The sequence below is a fragment of the Neolamprologus multifasciatus genome, chromosome 3 (genome assembly GCF_963576455.1).
Source record: "Neolamprologus multifasciatus chromosome 3, fNeoMul1.2, whole genome shotgun sequence".
In the NCBI taxonomy this organism is placed as follows: Eukaryota; Metazoa; Chordata; class Actinopteri; order Cichliformes; family Cichlidae; genus Neolamprologus; species Neolamprologus multifasciatus.
The window spans coordinates 46,173,105-46,190,023 of record NC_140441.1 but is presented as its reverse complement, the minus strand read 5'-3'; the positions used below and the strand labels follow the sequence as shown (position 1 = coordinate 46,190,023).

Genomic DNA, 16,919 nt, shown 5'->3' with positions numbered 1-16,919 from the left:
TTAATTTTTAGAGAAGGAATATTCTGGGACAAGAATATTGTCCCAGAATAGTCCTAAGACTATTCTTAGAATAGTCCTAAGACTACGATTTTATATATTTGGTTATTCTGGTATTTTTATTTTTTAACAGTGCACTGAAAGTTTTGTTTGACAATTTTCTCTCCTACAAGCAGGCCTGCACGATTGGATCTGAAAGCGCTATACTAAATTTTTGGCTTGAAAATTATCGCAAACTGAGCTTCTCCACATTACAATGGGCTCTGGAGAAAGTCACTTATTTGGGACGCAATCAGATAATGAGTCCCTGCCTAAAAGGATTTCGCGAGGTAATCCATTCTAAAATTCTTTTTTTGTTCTTTTTGAAATGTCGTCATATTGCTGGCGGTAGAAACTTAATGCGACACAAGAGGTTCTGCTATCAGCAATAAACACGGGGACTGACTGGACTGACAAAAACTTGACTGACTTGACACCAATATGCAAGATTGCACCTCCACCCAGAGAGACAAAAGGGTGGATGTATGTTTCTTTTTACAGGAGCAGAAAGATGACAGCAGCACGTTGCATGGGCTTTTGGGCCGTGCTGGCTTAACCTTTTAATTGCCACTTTTTGTGTCTGTGAATGGTCAGCAGTGTGTTATTCATGACCTTGTATTATTTACAGTGCAGAGGTCACTGTGAGAAAGTGTGCATACAAGATGCACTGGGCTAACATCTACACCACTTTTTCTACAGCAGAGGGTTAATCATATGATTTAATCACATGATTTGCAACAGGAAACACCACTGGCCAATTTTTTAAACACAGGTTTACAGGCCTGGAGCAGAGCTACTCTATGGGAGAAGCCCTGGAATTTTTAAAAGAGAATGGGCAACTTTATTGTGCATCTCTAATTGCTTTGAATTGACACATGGCAAGGACCATGTGGCAAAAGGGGTTTGCCAGGGTAGTTTTAATTTTTAATTACAGGTTCAGTAACAAAACTGACTGAAGGAGATCACCCATAAGATGCAGACTGAGACCTGGAGAGAAGGCTTCAAGAGCGAGCAAGAGAGAGAGAGAGCACAGCTTGCTGCAGGAAGCACAATGTCAGAAGTCTGGTGGGTACATCTGAAAGTGATTAAAAGAAAGTGGTTGGAGCCGAGGTGGACAGGACCAATCGAGTTGGTGGACAGGACATCGCACGCTGTTCGACTGAAGGGCAAACGCGAAGCCGGGTACCACTGGAGCTAGTGTACAGTAGCTTAGGAGCCAGGAAGGTCGGTGAAGGAGCAAGGAGCAACTTGAGCACCAATAGGGGAATCGAGCCCTGACTCAGACGAGTCAGAGAACACCCAGACCTCAACCACAGGGGCAGAATAATCCCCTGGTCTGTGGCAAGGTCTCAGGGTAGTCTACCCCTGAGACTGAAGAAAGAAGAGACGGAAGAACGCAGAGACTCACCCCACGCTGGAAAAAGAAGACTGAGGGAATAGATGTTGAAGGCTATCTACTTCACACCACCCTTCTCAAGCAGTTAAACAGAGTTTATCTCAGGAAGTGACGAAAGCATTCACACCAGGTCTGGTCAGGTTTAGGAAACCAGTTATGCCCTAGGATGAAGGAGAGGTGTGATGTGATCTCTCATTGGAGAAATCAAAAGGGGGATTGTTGAGAATAGATTCCTTAATATACATCAACGTTAAAGAGAATATAGTTGTGATTGCTTGCAACACTATAATATTGTGGTAATGGGTGTAAGGATACAAAATAGAAAATAGGCCTGGGATGGGAACAAAGAACTGAGGTGCAGGGCAGAAGGAAAATCAACCCCCACCCCCAGGGCATGAAACAAGAGTTACTGAGGGTGAGGGGCAGACAAAGGGCAAACGGACACTACCTTAAAAGGAGGTGGGGGTCAGGGTGTCAGCACCCTTGGCCATTGAACTAGTGTATTTCCATTGTGGGGGTGTTTACTGTAGGGGGAGGAGACCAGAGGTTATAACTGTAACTGTTGTGTGGAGTTCTTTAGATCAGCCTTTAGCATAGGACTGCATAGGAATGCAGTGTGCTGATCTCCAGATGCATCTGTAAGAATAATGGACAATAAAAGGATTGTGTAAAACATGGAAACATCTCCGCGTGATCTCTACCAGGACCAAAAGAATCGCAGAGACCAGCGTTGTCTCAACATTTGCAAAAGTCATTTACCATGTGCAGATGTTTCATATATTTTTATTCACAGTGTCAACACTGACTGGTTAGTGGCTACTCAAGTGTGCTTCAAGTCCACCGCATTGTAAGGTGTTAGATTGTGTGGTCTAAGGATCTGGGTTAAGACTCCGGGCTCCTCACACATGTGGGTTGAAATCCTATTGCTGTAATAAGAATTTAACCAGGGCAGGCAGATCCTATTCTATCCAAAAACATTCAGGCAAGTATTAAACATGTTTTTCTACAACAGCAAGAGCATCACTGAATGTTCTGGGCTTCTATTTTGTGCTGCACTTTTTCAAGTTTTACTGTCTAGATTTTTGAGATGAGGTCCTTACTCGTAACGGTAGCATGACCGAGCGGTCTAAGGTGCTGGATTAAGGCTCCAGTCTCTTCGGAGGCGTGGGTTCGAATCCCACTGCTGCCATAGTGTTCTAGCGGCAGAGTTTTGTTTCTTCCATGCCTTACCAATAAATTGTAAGGGCTACAGTGGAAATCAAATCTGTTATAGAACGTCTGTCAAGTCCAAACATGCAGGAAAGTCATCAAGAGCAATTCTTCCAAACCACATTAGTCAGCTGCTCTAAAGTCATTTACAACTTGCATGTTTTTCGTGTCTTTTTGTTCATGGTCTCATCACTGACTGGTTAGTGGACTTTCCTGCATGCCACTCAAGTGTGCTTCAAGTCCAGTCCACTCCCTTGTAATGTGCTTTTGAGCAGAACCTGCAACCGCTGGAGAATTGATTAAGGTCCTGCTATGTTGGTCTCACCAAGGCTGCAGAGTGACAAGAGTACCCTTGATTTCATGACAGTGGAGCAGTCCCATATGGTCTAGCGGTTAGGATTCCTGGTTTTCACCCAGGCGGCCCGGGTTCAACTCCCGGTATGGGAACATGTCTTTAATGTGTCCACAAGCCAATGTGTTCTTTGTGTTAATCCCACGATGCATAAAATGAAGGCAAACATCAGGAAAGGCAACAAACCTCTGGCTAAGCACATGGCATAAAACAGGTAACTGTTCAGATCAGGACTATACAGTTTTCAGTGATGAGGATGTACACAAGCAGGCCTTCTAGTTTGAGCGGGGAGTCAAGGTGGCTGTTTATGTGAAAATCAAATGAGCATCTTTGAAACAACGGAGGGTGCATTAAAGGTACATCTTTTGCTATCTTACAAAGCTGTGATTGCAACCGTTCCTTGACTCTCTGTGAATGGTGATCCTGCCTGTTGATCAGTGGTTATGACAAGTTGCATATCGACAATGATGAAACTGAGCCAAGAGCCCATTGTCAATCAGGGTTGATGAACAGGTTTTAACCAGGACAGGCAGATGTTTTTGTGTCCAAAAAGTATTAAACATGTTTTTCTACAACAGTTAGAGCATCACTGAATGTTCTGGGCTTCTATTTTGGGATGATCTGATATCCTCGTGTTGGTGTTGTTCCCAGATCATCATGAAAATGTTGTTCCATTTTCATGATGTTGTCTGGTTCAACATTGCAAGAGACCAATCACATTATTGTGACGTTATTCTTTTGCGCACCAACCCATTCGTGCATTTATGAAATTCCAATGTTGCAAGGACAGTATCAATTCTGCTTAGCGTTTAATAAAGGGTTAGGGTTAGGGTCCGTTGATCGGCGGACAAAGGCGGTTTCTTGCAGCTTAAGTAGTTTTTTGTTTTACGCCGTTTTTTCCCGAAGTCGCAAAAGTATGACATCACAACATTCTGATTGGTCACTTGCAATGTTGATCCTGGAACAACCTTTAGTATGATGATCTGGGAACAACACCAACACGAGGATATCAGATCGTGCTCTATTTTGTGCTGCACTTTTTCAAGTTTTACTGTCTAGATTTTTGAGATGAGGTCCTTACTCGTAACGGTACCATGACCGAGCGGTCTAAGGTGCTGGATTAAGGCTCCAGTCTCTTCGGAGGCGTGGGTTCGAATCCCACTGCTGCCATAGTGTTCTAGCGGCAGAGTTTTGTTTCTTCCATGCCTTACCAATAAATTGTAAGGGCTACAGTGGAAATCAAATCTGTTATAGAACGTCTGTCAAGTCCAAACATGCAGGAAAGTCATCAAGAGCAATTCTTCCAAACCACATTAGTCAGCTGCTCTAAAGTCATTTACAACTTGCATGATTTTTGTGTCTTTTTGTTCATGGTCTCATCACTGACTGGTTAGTGGACTTTCCCGCATGCCACTCAAGTGTGCTTCAAGTCCAGTCCACTCCCTGGTCATGTGCTTTTGAGCAGAACCTGCAACCGCTGGAGAATTGATTAAGGTGCTGCTATGTTGGTCTCACCAAGGCTGCAGAGTGACAAGAGTATCCTTGATTTCATGACAGTGGAGCAGTCCCATATGGACTAGCGGTTAGAATGCCTGGTTCTCACCCAGGAGCACGAGCACGACAGTGGCGCATTACCTATCCAGTCCCATATGGTCTAGCGGTTAGGATTCTTGGTTCTCACCCAGGAGCACGACGGTGGCGCGTTACCTAACCAGTCCCATATGGTCTAGCGGTTAGGATTCTTGGTTCTCACCCAGGAGCACGACAGTGGCGCATTACCTATCCAGTCCCATATGGTCTAGCGGTTAGGATTCTTGGTTTTCACCCTGGAGCACGACAGTGGCGTGTTACCTAACCAGTCCCATATGGTCTAGCGGTTAGGATTCTTGGTTTTCACCCTGGAGCACGACAGTGGCGCGTTACCTAACCAGTCCCATATGGTCTAGCGGTTAGGATTCTTGGTTTTCACCCTGGAGCACGACAGTGGCGCGTTACCTATCCAATCCCATATGGTCTAGCGGTTAGGATTCTTGGTTTTCACCCTGGAGCACGACAGTGGCGCGTTACCTATCCAATCCCATATGGTCTAGCTGTTAGGATTCTTGGTTTTCACCCTGGAGCACGACAGTGGCGCGTTACCTAACCAGTCCCATATGGTCTAGCGGTTAGGATTCTTGGTTTTCACCCAGGAGCACGACAGTAGCGCGTTACCTAACTAGTCCCATATGGTCTAGCTGTTAGGATTCTTGGTTTTCACCCTGGAGCACGACAGTGGCGCGTTACCTATCCAGTCCCATATGATCTAGCGGTTAGGATTCTTGGTTTTCACCCTGGAGCACCAAAGTGGCGTATACCTAACCAGTCCCATATGGTCTAGCGGTTAGGATTCTTGATTTTCACCCTGGAGCACGACAGTGGCGCGTTACCTAACCAGTCCCATATGGTCTAGCGGTTAGGATTCTTGGTTTTCACCCTGGAGCACGACAGTGGCGCGTTACCTAACCAGTCCCATATGGTCTAGCGGTTAGGATTCTTGGTTCTCACCCAGGAGCACGGCAGTGGCGCGTTACCTAACCAGTCCCATATGGTCTAGCGGTTAGGATTCTTGGTTTTCACCCTGGAGCACGACAGTGGTGCGTTACCTAACCAGTCCCATATGGTCTAGCGGTTAGGATTCTTGGTTTTCACCCTGGAGCACGACAGTGGCGCGTTACCTAACCAGTCCCATATGGTCTAGCGGTTAGGATTCTTGGTTCTTACCCAGGAGCACGACAGTGGCGCGTTACCTAACCAGTCCCATATGGTCTAGCGGTTCGGATTCCTGGTTTTCACCCAGGTGGCCCGGGTTCAACACCCGGTATGGGAACATGTCTTTAATGTGCCCACAAGCCAATGTGTTCTTTGTGTTAATCCCACGATGGATTAAATGGGGCAAAGTTGTTGGCTGAAGGCAAACATCAGGTAAGGCAACAAACCTCTGGCTAAGCACATGGCATAAAACAGGTAACGGTTCAGATCAGGACTATACAGTTTTCAGTGATGAGGATGTACACAAGCAGGCCTGCTAGTTTGAGCGGGGAGTCAAGGTGGCTGTTTATGTGAAAATCAAATGAGCATCTTTGAAACAAGCGAGGGTGCATTAAAGATACGTCTTTTGCCATCTTACAATGCTGTGATTGCAACCGTTCCTTGACTCTCTGTGAATGGTGATCCTGCCTGTTGATCAGTGGTTATGACAAGTTGCATATCGACAATGATGAAACTGAGCCAAGAGCCCATTGTTAATCAGGGTTGATGAAAATTTTTTGACCAGGACAGGTCAAAGGTCAGGTCAGGACCTGCCAAAAAGTATTAAACATGTTTTTCTACAACAGTAAGAGCATCACTGAATGTTCTGGGCTTCTATTTTGTGCTGCACTTTTTCAAGTTTTACTGTCTAGATTTTTGCGATGAGGCCCTCACTCACAATGGTAGCATGACCGAGCGGTCTAAGGTGCTGGATTTAGGCTCCAGTCTCTTCGGGGAAGTGGGTTCGAATCCCACTGCTGCCATACTGTTCTAGCGACAAACTTTTGTTTCTTCCATCCCCTACCAATAAATTGTAAGGGCTGCAGTGGAAATCAAATCTGTTACAGAATGTCTGTCAAGTACAATCAAGCAGGAATCTCATCAAGAGCAATTCTTCCAAACCAGGCTGATGTTAAGTGTTTTGGAAGTTTTCCATTCAATAAAGCCTGCAGACAAGCGGTGAGTGGTAGCTAACATTCTTTAATAATAACAAGAACAGAAACCAAGCTTGGTGAAGGAATGCATCATCGCGGGGCAGACGATGGGCAGAGTCCCTAACTGAGTCTAGCATGGCCTTCAGTTACATACCTCTTACAGGAACTGAAGGCAGTACACAGCTGTTTTCACACCTTTGGTACCCCCCACCCCCAAAGAAAGTTTCACACTCCCTTGCTACCTCTTACAGTGGAGAAGGAGACAAAAGACTCCTCCTCCCACTCTGGGTCCTTTGTGTGTGAATGCTTCCCTCCAACTTCCTGAGATACCATCTGTTACCAGTATGAGTGTGAGAGACATGCTAAAATCCAGTGGCACCAAGGTATTATACAATAAAATAATGTGAGTAATACATGAATAAAAGAAATTCTTTTGCAAAAGTCATTTACCATGTGCAGATGTTTCATATATTTTTATTCACAGTGTCAACACTGACTGGTTAGTGGCTACTCAAGTGTGCTTCAAGTCCACCGCATTGTAAGGTGTTAGATTGTGTGGTCTAAGGATCTGGGTTAAGACTCCGGGCTCCTCACACATGTGGGTTGAAATCCTATTGCTGCAATAAGAGTTTAACCACGGCAGGCAGATGCTATTGTATCCAAAAACATTCAGGCAAGTATTAAACATGTTTTTCTACAACAGTTAGAGCATCACTGAATGTTCTGCACTTTTTCAAGTTTTACTGTTGTTACGGATTCAAATATTGGGGATGGATACAAGAGGAAAACCCAAAATAACAACACTGGTCCGGCCGGGTCAAGTCAAACGATGATTTAATGAACACACGCGTGGGAGATGGACACCATACAGCAGACAGCATCAGATCTCAAAATGGTGGAGCCTTGATCAAACTCTTATAGCCTCTAGTGGCCCCCACCTAATCATAAAAGCCTAAACATTCACATTCTTTCTCACACAGCGCCTAAGCTACGACCTTGGCTCCCTGTTTATCTGCTCCTGCTGAGATGGGGCAGTATGCTCTGTTCTCTTCTAACCAGACAAATAAGGCGATGACTTTCTGCAAACAGTATTTCTTATAACTCAGCCGTATAATGCATCATAAAACAATATCATTCATTCACAATAAATCAGCAGTCTAATGTAATGCAAATCAGTTTACCAAATGTAATAGTTATCACCTTCTTCTAATTCAGGAGCATAATGCAAACTAAAACTATACAATAATTCACAATCTTTAATTAGGGGTCTAACATGGCATAAAATAATATTATAATCCAACAATTCCCCCTGATGAGCTCTTTAGACTTAAAGAGCTCACTTACACCCTGCAATCCAGTGTTGCCGGGTTCATTTCTCCTTACTCCTGAGGCCCTTTGTCCCCCTGTTGGGTGAACCCTATGTGAGATGACCTCTGTGTTTGCGCAGTTCAGATGCAAGAAAAACTATTATTACAACAACAACAATAGTAGGTACAGATGGCACTCCCATCACTCCCCAGTTCTCCCACAGCTTTATTTCGGTGCTACCTTATACCCTTCAAACGTACTCAGACTAGAACCTCTGTCCGAGGAGCTTTTAACCTTTATTTTATTGCTGTAGGCACCAGTGTCTTCCAGTCGGGTGATCCTCTGCTCTTGTTTCTTCAACATCAGGGGTTAGACAACACTTCAGTCGTTGCACAGATCAGGGGATTATTCTGCCCCGATTTCAAACAATGATCTGTGTATTCTGGGATCACAGCTGTGTTCCCCAGGAAAAGGAACAGAAAGGTGTTCCCCTTATGACCAAGAGCCTCTCGAACGTCGTTGGTCTGGTGTTCCTGGATTTCCTTCAACCCCTTCATGGTTATTGCTGTGTTTATGGGATCCATCCTTTTGAGGTGACTTAGCTGGAGCCCAAAATGCCATGACACTTTAACCCAGTTGATGTTTCAGCAGTCACCGTGTCTGTCTCTGCTGCGAAGGATCCTCGTATATCTGTGACCTCGTCTGGTGTCTGTTCCTTTCTCTGTAAGAGACAGAAAACCAAAACACCTCTCTTCCTAGCTCTAACAATCTAATGTTGCTGTCTACTGATCTTTTGGTGGTTCAGAATTGGTTTAGAACATTCAGAATGTCCCAAGGACTTATCCTAATTTAGTGTATGTGTGTGTAAGCGTGTTTGCATTTAGCCCGCTGCACTGGCATTTCCTACACTTTATCAGTCCGGACTATCGCCGAACGAAGCTTATGACCTTCAAAAGACCGAGTGCCAACTCATTATAAGCACATTTGCAAGGTATGTATGAAAATGATTAAAACCACTCATTCTAATAAAAGACATAAAAAACAAATTAGCCATTTCTAATTCTAACATGTGTCCATTCAATGAAGCTAGAAAATTAAAAGAACAGGTTAGTGACCTCATATCTTAGAAAGTATCAGACTTTCTCCTATCCAGTGTCGTTGCTCCAATCTCGTTATCCTGTGTTAGGGAATGAAATCAATTTAATTGTCATGTTAGATCTGTTCAACTCCTGGCTCCGCCCAGAGCCTGCGTCTTCACAATTGTCTACAAACAAAACCTGTATTAATATGAACTTCACTTCAACATGAACTTGTTGACTACTTTTGACACCTGTAGATAGAAGATTAACATGAGGTTATAACAATCACTGTAATACAAATATTAATGTAATGTCAATAGCTTCAATAAATGTTCAATGCAATGCTTGTTATATGATTCTGATGTAACAATAATGCTGATGCTAAAATAACCGTAAAACACCCCCTTTATATCCCTTACTGACCACAGCAGGGGCCTCTATATTTTGATTCAGCCATGAATCCAGCTCACCTGATTCATCACTGAGCCCCACCGGCACTGGCATCTGACAGGGTGGTGCTGCATATTCTTCCTTTAATGTCACTATTTTCAATCTGCTAATTAGAGTGCTTAAACATGAAGTAGACTACGTCCACAACAAGTCAATACAACTGTGAATGTGGCCAATTATCAATCTATTACCAATCAATAACAAACGACAGCTTTTATTTTATGCATGCTTTTAGTCAACCACTCACCCAGAGGATCTTCAATCCCAGAAAATTCCTTCTCCTCATTTAATAAGTCTGTCCTCCTTCCATGCCCTGGTAACTGGTCCATCCAGAGCCATATCATCTTGAAATATACATACAACAAGCCAAACCACACCTTGGTCACACCAACCCTTTTCCGCCCTGAAGATGTCCAACGCCATCTTAGTCTGGACTGTCAAAGGTGACTTTAACGCTGACTGTTCCGACAATCCATTTTATAACATTTCCTGGTCAGATTAGCCAATCTCTGCACACTGGAATAAACATAATCAACATGATCAACATTTTTCCTGTGTGTTATTTCACCATCTTATTAATTCCAACGCTCCATACTTATGTGGTTTGCTACATTATGTTTATCTAGAACTCCACTCTGTCTCTAAATGTTTGAAGAATTTTTCATGTTTGGGGTCAAATTTTAAGAATTTGACCATACGTGAAATTAATGATGTTATCACCCCCATCGGGGCTTACCTTTCCCACTTCTGATGATATTCCTCCCTATTCTTTGCAAGTACCCCCTTTTGGTGGCGAGAAACTGTTGGTGTGGTCAAGTGGGTGCTGTAAAAACAAAAGCTCAGGACAGAACAGTTATCAGTCATGTACTTCATACAAAATTAGCATATATTGAATTTCATATTGATCCTCTGAGTGTAATGGTACATTTTAATTTGAATTTATCAAAGCTAAACACAATAATTTTTCTTTATTTTGCTCTTGTTCTTGTGTAGCACCACATCTCAGCACATGCCCCTGTCGGTTCTATCCTACTTTTCTAAGTTATTGACTATTTCAATGGAGAACCTAAATGACGTGGACCAAGGTTTGTCATTACATATCTCTATTTTGAATGTGACAAGTCTATCATTCCCCTGTTATTCATAGACATCAATAGACGTTTTTTTTGCTTTTTTTTTCTATCAAAATTAATGGGCTTTTTACAGTGGCCTGCTATGGTTAATAATAACATGTTCAGTCATGAGTGAAATCAAAGCTTCTCTTCACTTTAGCATTTAACATTCCCAACAATATAATATGATGCATTAATCGAAACACAGCTAATAAAACACAATTTTCTTGATGCATCAGTAACTCAAAATTAGCAACCAAAGGGTTAAGTCTGCAGTTCACACTCATGTGAAGCTACAGCCTCCCCCTTTAGTCTCTGTCCTCCTTCTACTCCTGCAAAAACAAAACAAAGCAAGACAAAACATCCACCCTTCTTTTACAGGCGAGGTGAATTGTTTGTGGACATTTACTAATCCTAAAGTCGGTACCGTTTTTGTCTCAGTATCAAGTCAGTTTAAACTTTTAGTCGTCAGTCCATCACAGTCCAGTCACATGCATACATTCACACACATTCATACCAGATATTGCTGATAATGGAGTCTCACACGCAACCTATTCGAGCCTCCATCACCAGCAAGATGACGTCATCATTTTAAAGGAAAAACAGTTCCTTGTTTTTTTGACTGGATTGACTCGCTGCAATCCTTTTAGGCTCAGGACTTCTCATGTGATCAATGTCCCATATAAGTGAATTTCTCCCAAGCCCATTATAATCATGGAGAAAAATACTTTGCAACTGTTTTCAGTAAGAATGTTTTATAGCGCTTTAAAGTTCAATCTCTCAGGCCTGGATTAAAGAGCTGATTTGTTAAATCAGGAACTCACAAAATACCAAAATATCACCACCGGTGGATCACTCCTCTCAGATGTTCTTATTTCAGTGCACTGTAACAAAAGCAAAGACAAACGTAACCAATAAAATACTCATATAATAACAAATACTGGGGCCAATTAGAAACATGTCCAAACATAAAACCATCTTTCTCTCTCTTAGAGAAAGAAAACAATCCAAACCTCACTGATAAAATCAACCTAGTGTTAAGCAAAACCCAAAATCAACCAAAACTTCACCAGAAAGTTTTTCTCCGTCCCGGGACAATATTGTGTAAGCATACAGGTACCGTAACTTCTTTTGCACTGACAAAAACATGTTGGACTTATTTGATTCAATAGTGGACACTAGTTACACACAAATGTTTTGCTTTGATAGAAACTTAAACAACTGAGTTAAATCAACACAACCTTTTCATATTCAGTAAACCTGTGTATTTTGAGTTCATATTACACGATTAAGACATGTTCAGATGGAGTAAGTTGAGCTCCTGGAATATTTTAATCCTTCACAATTCTATCATTTTATTTCAACACTATTCAATAACTTTTATCCAAATTCTACTTGGTCCCTTAAATACTACATGTTGTCTTCATATTGCCTACGGTTCAACAAAGTCTAAATTCTGGTTACCATAAAAATTCAATGGGTCTACAACAACTACCATCCTCCTATCTTTATCCTGGTTGCAGGAGGGCTGGGAAATAACCCTGAAGTGATAGGTTACGAGGCAGGGTGCACCCCGGACAGGTCACCAGTCTATCACATAGAAACAAACAACCATTTACACTTACATTCACGGATAATTTAGAATCATCAATTAACCTAGCTCTAACAGCTGCATGACTTTTCACTGTGGCAGGAAACCAGAATACCCAGAGAAAAACCACTGCAAACTAGCCAGACTGTGGACTTGCACCCAGGACCTTCTTACTGTGGAGCAACAGCACTCACCAGCATGCCAACAATGTAGAAAATACAGGGAAGCTATGATTTCCTGTTAAATTTTGTACAGATCTTTAAAGCCTGAGGCAATTGTGTTAAATACACGTGGGATGCTTACGTAAATCCAAGGGCTGGCCCCCTTTTCTTTTTTTTCTTTTTTCAGTGTGTTCCTCCTTCAATTAAATCTCAATCACAAACATGTGACTCTCCGAAATAAGGCTCACACCGTTAATTCATCATTTTCACTCTGTACCACTGCTCCTTATCAGGCTGTGTGAAGCACAGTAAACAATTCAGTCGAGGCCTTGAGCCATAAACAGACATCACTCACAGACATTGTTTTCATAACCAAACTGCTTTAGACCCTGTCCCCTAAATCTACACAAATGCCCTCTGGGTGACATGAAATGCATTTAACCAATAAACAAACAATGGCTTCTTGTTGTTGTAACAGATTCTGTATTTGAACGTTTGTGTGCAGCATTTTGCGTATCAGCATAGCATTTGTTAGTAAAGCATTCTTCATTGCATCAGCGTGTGTGTATCACTCTTCATTGCACAAACATGTGTATGTGTGTGTGTGTGTGTATCATTTCTCAGTCAATCAATGAGTGCATATGTGTTCATATGTGTGTTTCTCTTGCTTCTGAATCAGTGTATGCAGATGTGTGTTTGTGTGTGTGTTTGTGTTCATCACTTTCCTGTTCTGGTGTTCTGGGTAAACCATGGCCTGAAGCCCGTGCCCTGGGGTCCTGCCCTCCCCCTTTTCAGTCCGTTTGGGTCCATTGGTGCTGCTGCCCAAAGTTCTGTCCATACTGGTTCTGGCCCCAATTGAGGCAGTCCTTTTCTCCAGTGTCCTGCATCTTCTCCTTGTCCAGCTCCTCCTTAACTTGACCCTTTTTGCTTCTGCAGGTCCTTCAGGGTTTGCTCCTTGTGTTGGAGCATCTCGTCAGGTTTGGCAACCTCCTGCTCCAGCAAGCTCTGGCCTGATTTCAAGTCCTGTATCTGGGACTCCAAGCCTGACTGATGGGTTCGATTAGCAGCCAGCTCCTCCTGAGCCATGCTCAGTTTCTGCTCTGATGTCTCGAGCTCTCACTGAGGGCAGAAACCTCAGAGTCTCCATACACGTCAGATTGAAGTTTATTGATGTTTTCCTTGCTTTGCTCCACGGCCTTCTGCAGCTCTGCTGTTCGGCTCTTCTCAGAGGTCAGCTCCTGACCGAGCCCCGACACCTGTGCCTTTAGCTTATCTTCTTCTGCTGCTTTTGTCCAATCTGAGGTGCCTTCTGACCTTAGTTACTCCTCCTGTCTCTGGCACGCCCTTTTTGCTGCCCGATCATCCGTGTTAGTCCGTCACTGTCCTGCACAGTTTTAATGCAGAGTTGTTAAGGTCAGCATTCTTTTGCTCAGCCTCACTTTTAATCCGGGCTTAATAGGCGTCTTGTCACAGCTCTGTCAGCTGAAGCTGTCTGGAAATCTCCCCCGTGTAGTGAAACGGGCCTTGGATTTAACGCTCTCCGTCTCCGCTGCATGAGATCTTTTTCCTGCAGGACTGTTGACATTCTCAGGCTGTTGTTGTGGGTCCAGCTGCTGTAGCATTTGGTCAGGGTCACATCAAAGATGGTAGAAGGGAGAGCAAAGATGGTAGAGGGGAGAGCAGGAGTCCAGGTCAGCCTCGGCTTTCCGGGCTGACAAAACAGCCTGTAATCAAGCATAAAGAGAAAAAACAAAAACAAAACAAAAACAGACGAACAGGAAAATAATGTTGTTTTGGCTGTGTTATTCAGAGAGGGGCCAGGCCCTGTGTCAGCCTTCTCCCCCCCTTTTTTTTGTTTTTTCTCACTATATAATCAACTCATAACCCACCAAGTTGACAGGACAACACAGGTACACGTTAAAATTCTTAAGATCATGTTTAAAAGCCCAAAAAAGGAATTTTATTTCATTCAGTAATCACTTGTATTAATCAATCAGAAGAAAACATGTCACAATTTGACTCTTTTAACCACTAAATTTGTTGTTTCATCACTGGTTTATCGTACCAGTGTCTGTCTTTTTGAAGTCAAGTTGTTGTCCTGCAACCCAGAGAGTTTATTTGTTAGTAGTGGATAAACTTTATCATTTAACATCAGGTGTATGTTAAGTTTCGCTGCTTTAACCTTGCTGGAAAATCTTCACGTGTTCATGAATGTAAGCTGTTTCTTCATTGCGTGTGTGTGCGTTTGTGGGTGCGTTATTTTAACTTTTTCTCCAACAAGGCATTTCTCTAATTGTGTGTGTTTTTAATTTTGTTTCCCAAATTTTGATTTCCCACCTTAAATAACAGCATTCCATGTCTTCAGCCAGGAATTAGAGCTTGCTTGTGAGATTCAGGGACACATGGTGCCAAAAACAATTCAGTGAAAAACTTGCCTGAAAATTTCCAGTGATGGTAACCGATAACTGGAGGAGACGATGTCCTTTAAGCTTCTTTTTCAGGTGGGGACAAAGTGAGAGGTCAAGCTGTAAAATTTTGAGCCAGAGCTTGGCCTGTGTGTCGTCCCAATTTTGTTAATCTATCCTTTTGCTGCTGTACTCAGGTCTCCAGGTTGAGAGAAATCCACCTGTATTAAGAGACTAAAACATTCATTTACTATTTTTCTTACAACATCCATTTGGTTCATCTGCCTAGATTTGACTCTCTCTCTTGGTGCATAGTTCACACAGTCAGGCAGTTGCCTTTTATGGGCATGCAAATTTCCGGTCACTTACCCCCAGCAGCTGCAAAGCCGTCTCTCCCATATCAAAACCCAGCCAAACATTAAACATTCACCGTAGTCATTCAAAACTTTATTTATAATATTATAATCAGCAAAATCAGCGTTTTAATTACAGGCATGTATCATTGTTTGCAAATCATAATTATAAAACTCAATAACACGCTAAACAGGAAGTCCTCTGTGGGCTTCACAGCAGCCACCTCATTTGCATGTTCACACAAAATAGCTCGCAGCGCTGCAGCGCGCTGTCGTCACACACAGCCTCGTTTCACACTCAACTTTCTATTATATTACAAAGATGTCTTATATTTACACTCACTCTCAGGCCTGAAAGTTTTAGCGCCTAACAATTTTGACAAATTTAAGTTAACGGTCCAACCGAAAAAGTCCAACTTTTTTGTGATCAATTAACCAGTATCTGTCCAACAGTTTCTGGCCTCATCTCTAAAGTCCATAACTCAATTTAAAAGTGTCCAACACCCAAGGTCCAACCTTTGCTGCCCAAAAAAGCGCAGATACCGTTCCAAACGGTAAGGAGACTCTAACTCCTAGCTTATTCCAGGATGCCCTGTACCCCACAGTCAAGCCAAACTGAACTAACCCTGTTCGCCGACAGGTCAAGGTCGCGCGTCCGCGGCCAGGAGGGAGCGTAACCTCCGGGCTATGCGCTTCTTAACAGTCCAACTGTCGTTCTTAAAAAATTTATAATGATTTGAAACAACAGTCAACACACTAAGACAAGAGTATGACTGAGGCCGGTCCAACCATGACCAATGGGGACTTTAACCCACTAAATGACCAATTCCCTATCCAACTAAATTCTCTCAGCAGTCCAACTGCTATTTATTATCACTCAGCAGTCCAACTGCTATTTATTACCATTATTTCAACTTCAATTCTCATGTGATTTTTCATCAACATCAAAACAGACACTCACCGGCAACTTTTACTGAATAGACATTTAATTTTATCGTCCAATTCAGCACACTTCGGATAAAATCAACAGGCCTGTGCCTACCTCTTTTAAAAAGGCGCCTGTCCACTCAGTTCGATTGCCGGATAATGTCTGCCTGTCTGACCACCTCGGACCGTCCAAGCCTCCAAAACTTCCACCCCAATACCACAGGACGAGCCCCCAAAACTGTTACGGATTCAAATATTGGGGATGGATACAAGAGGAAAACCCAAAATAACAACACTGGTCCGGCCGGGTTGAGTCAAACAATGATTTAATGAACACACGCGTGGGAGATGGACACCATACAGCAGACAGCATCAGATCTCAAAATGGTGGAGCCTTGATCAAACTCTTATAGCCTCTAGTGGCCCCCACCTAATCATAAAAGCCTAAACATTCACATTCTTTCTCACACAGCGCCTAAGCTACGACCTTGGCTCCCTGTTTATCTGCTCCTGCTGAGATGGGGCAGTATGCTCTGTTCTCTTCTAACCAGACAAATAAGGCGATGATTTTCTGCAAACAGTATTTCTTATAACTCAGCCGTATAATGCATCATAAAACAATATCATTCATTCACAATAAATCAGCAGTCTAATGTAATGCAAATCAGTTTACCAAATGTAATAGTTATCACCTTCTTCTAATTCAGGAGCATAATGCAAACTAAAACTACATAATAATTCACAATCTTTAATTAGGGGTCTAACATGGCATAAAATAATATTATAATCCGACACTGTCTAGATTTTTGAGATGAGGT

General features: G+C 42.7%; 1 long non-coding RNA gene and 5 other non-coding genes across 6 annotated transcripts in view; all 6 read left to right on the top strand.

Annotated features, from left to right (window-relative positions):
- LOC146523634 (uncharacterized) overlaps positions 1-16,905 on the top strand; it is a 65,966-nt gene extending 49,061 nt beyond the window's left edge. Inside the window, exon 2 of the long non-coding RNA XR_014873073.1 lies at positions 13,105-16,905. This is a non-coding gene — a long non-coding RNA (uncharacterized LOC146523634). The remainder of the gene's footprint in view (positions 1-13,104) is intronic.
- On the top strand, positions 2,540-2,621 carry trnal-aag (transfer RNA leucine (anticodon AAG)). The gene has a single exon. It is a non-coding gene; the product is annotated as a tRNA-Leu (tRNA).
- trnae-uuc (transfer RNA glutamic acid (anticodon UUC)) lies at positions 3,017-3,088 on the top strand. The gene has a single exon. It is a non-coding gene; the product is annotated as a tRNA-Glu (tRNA).
- On the top strand, positions 4,082-4,163 carry trnal-aag (transfer RNA leucine (anticodon AAG)). The gene has a single exon. It is a non-coding gene; the product is annotated as a tRNA-Leu (tRNA).
- trnae-uuc (transfer RNA glutamic acid (anticodon UUC)) lies at positions 5,788-5,859 on the top strand. The gene has a single exon. It is a non-coding gene; the product is annotated as a tRNA-Glu (tRNA).
- On the top strand, positions 6,463-6,544 carry trnal-uag (transfer RNA leucine (anticodon UAG)). Its single transcript has one exon. It is a non-coding gene; the product is annotated as a tRNA-Leu (tRNA).
- Positions 16,906-16,919: the final 14 nt, after the last annotated feature.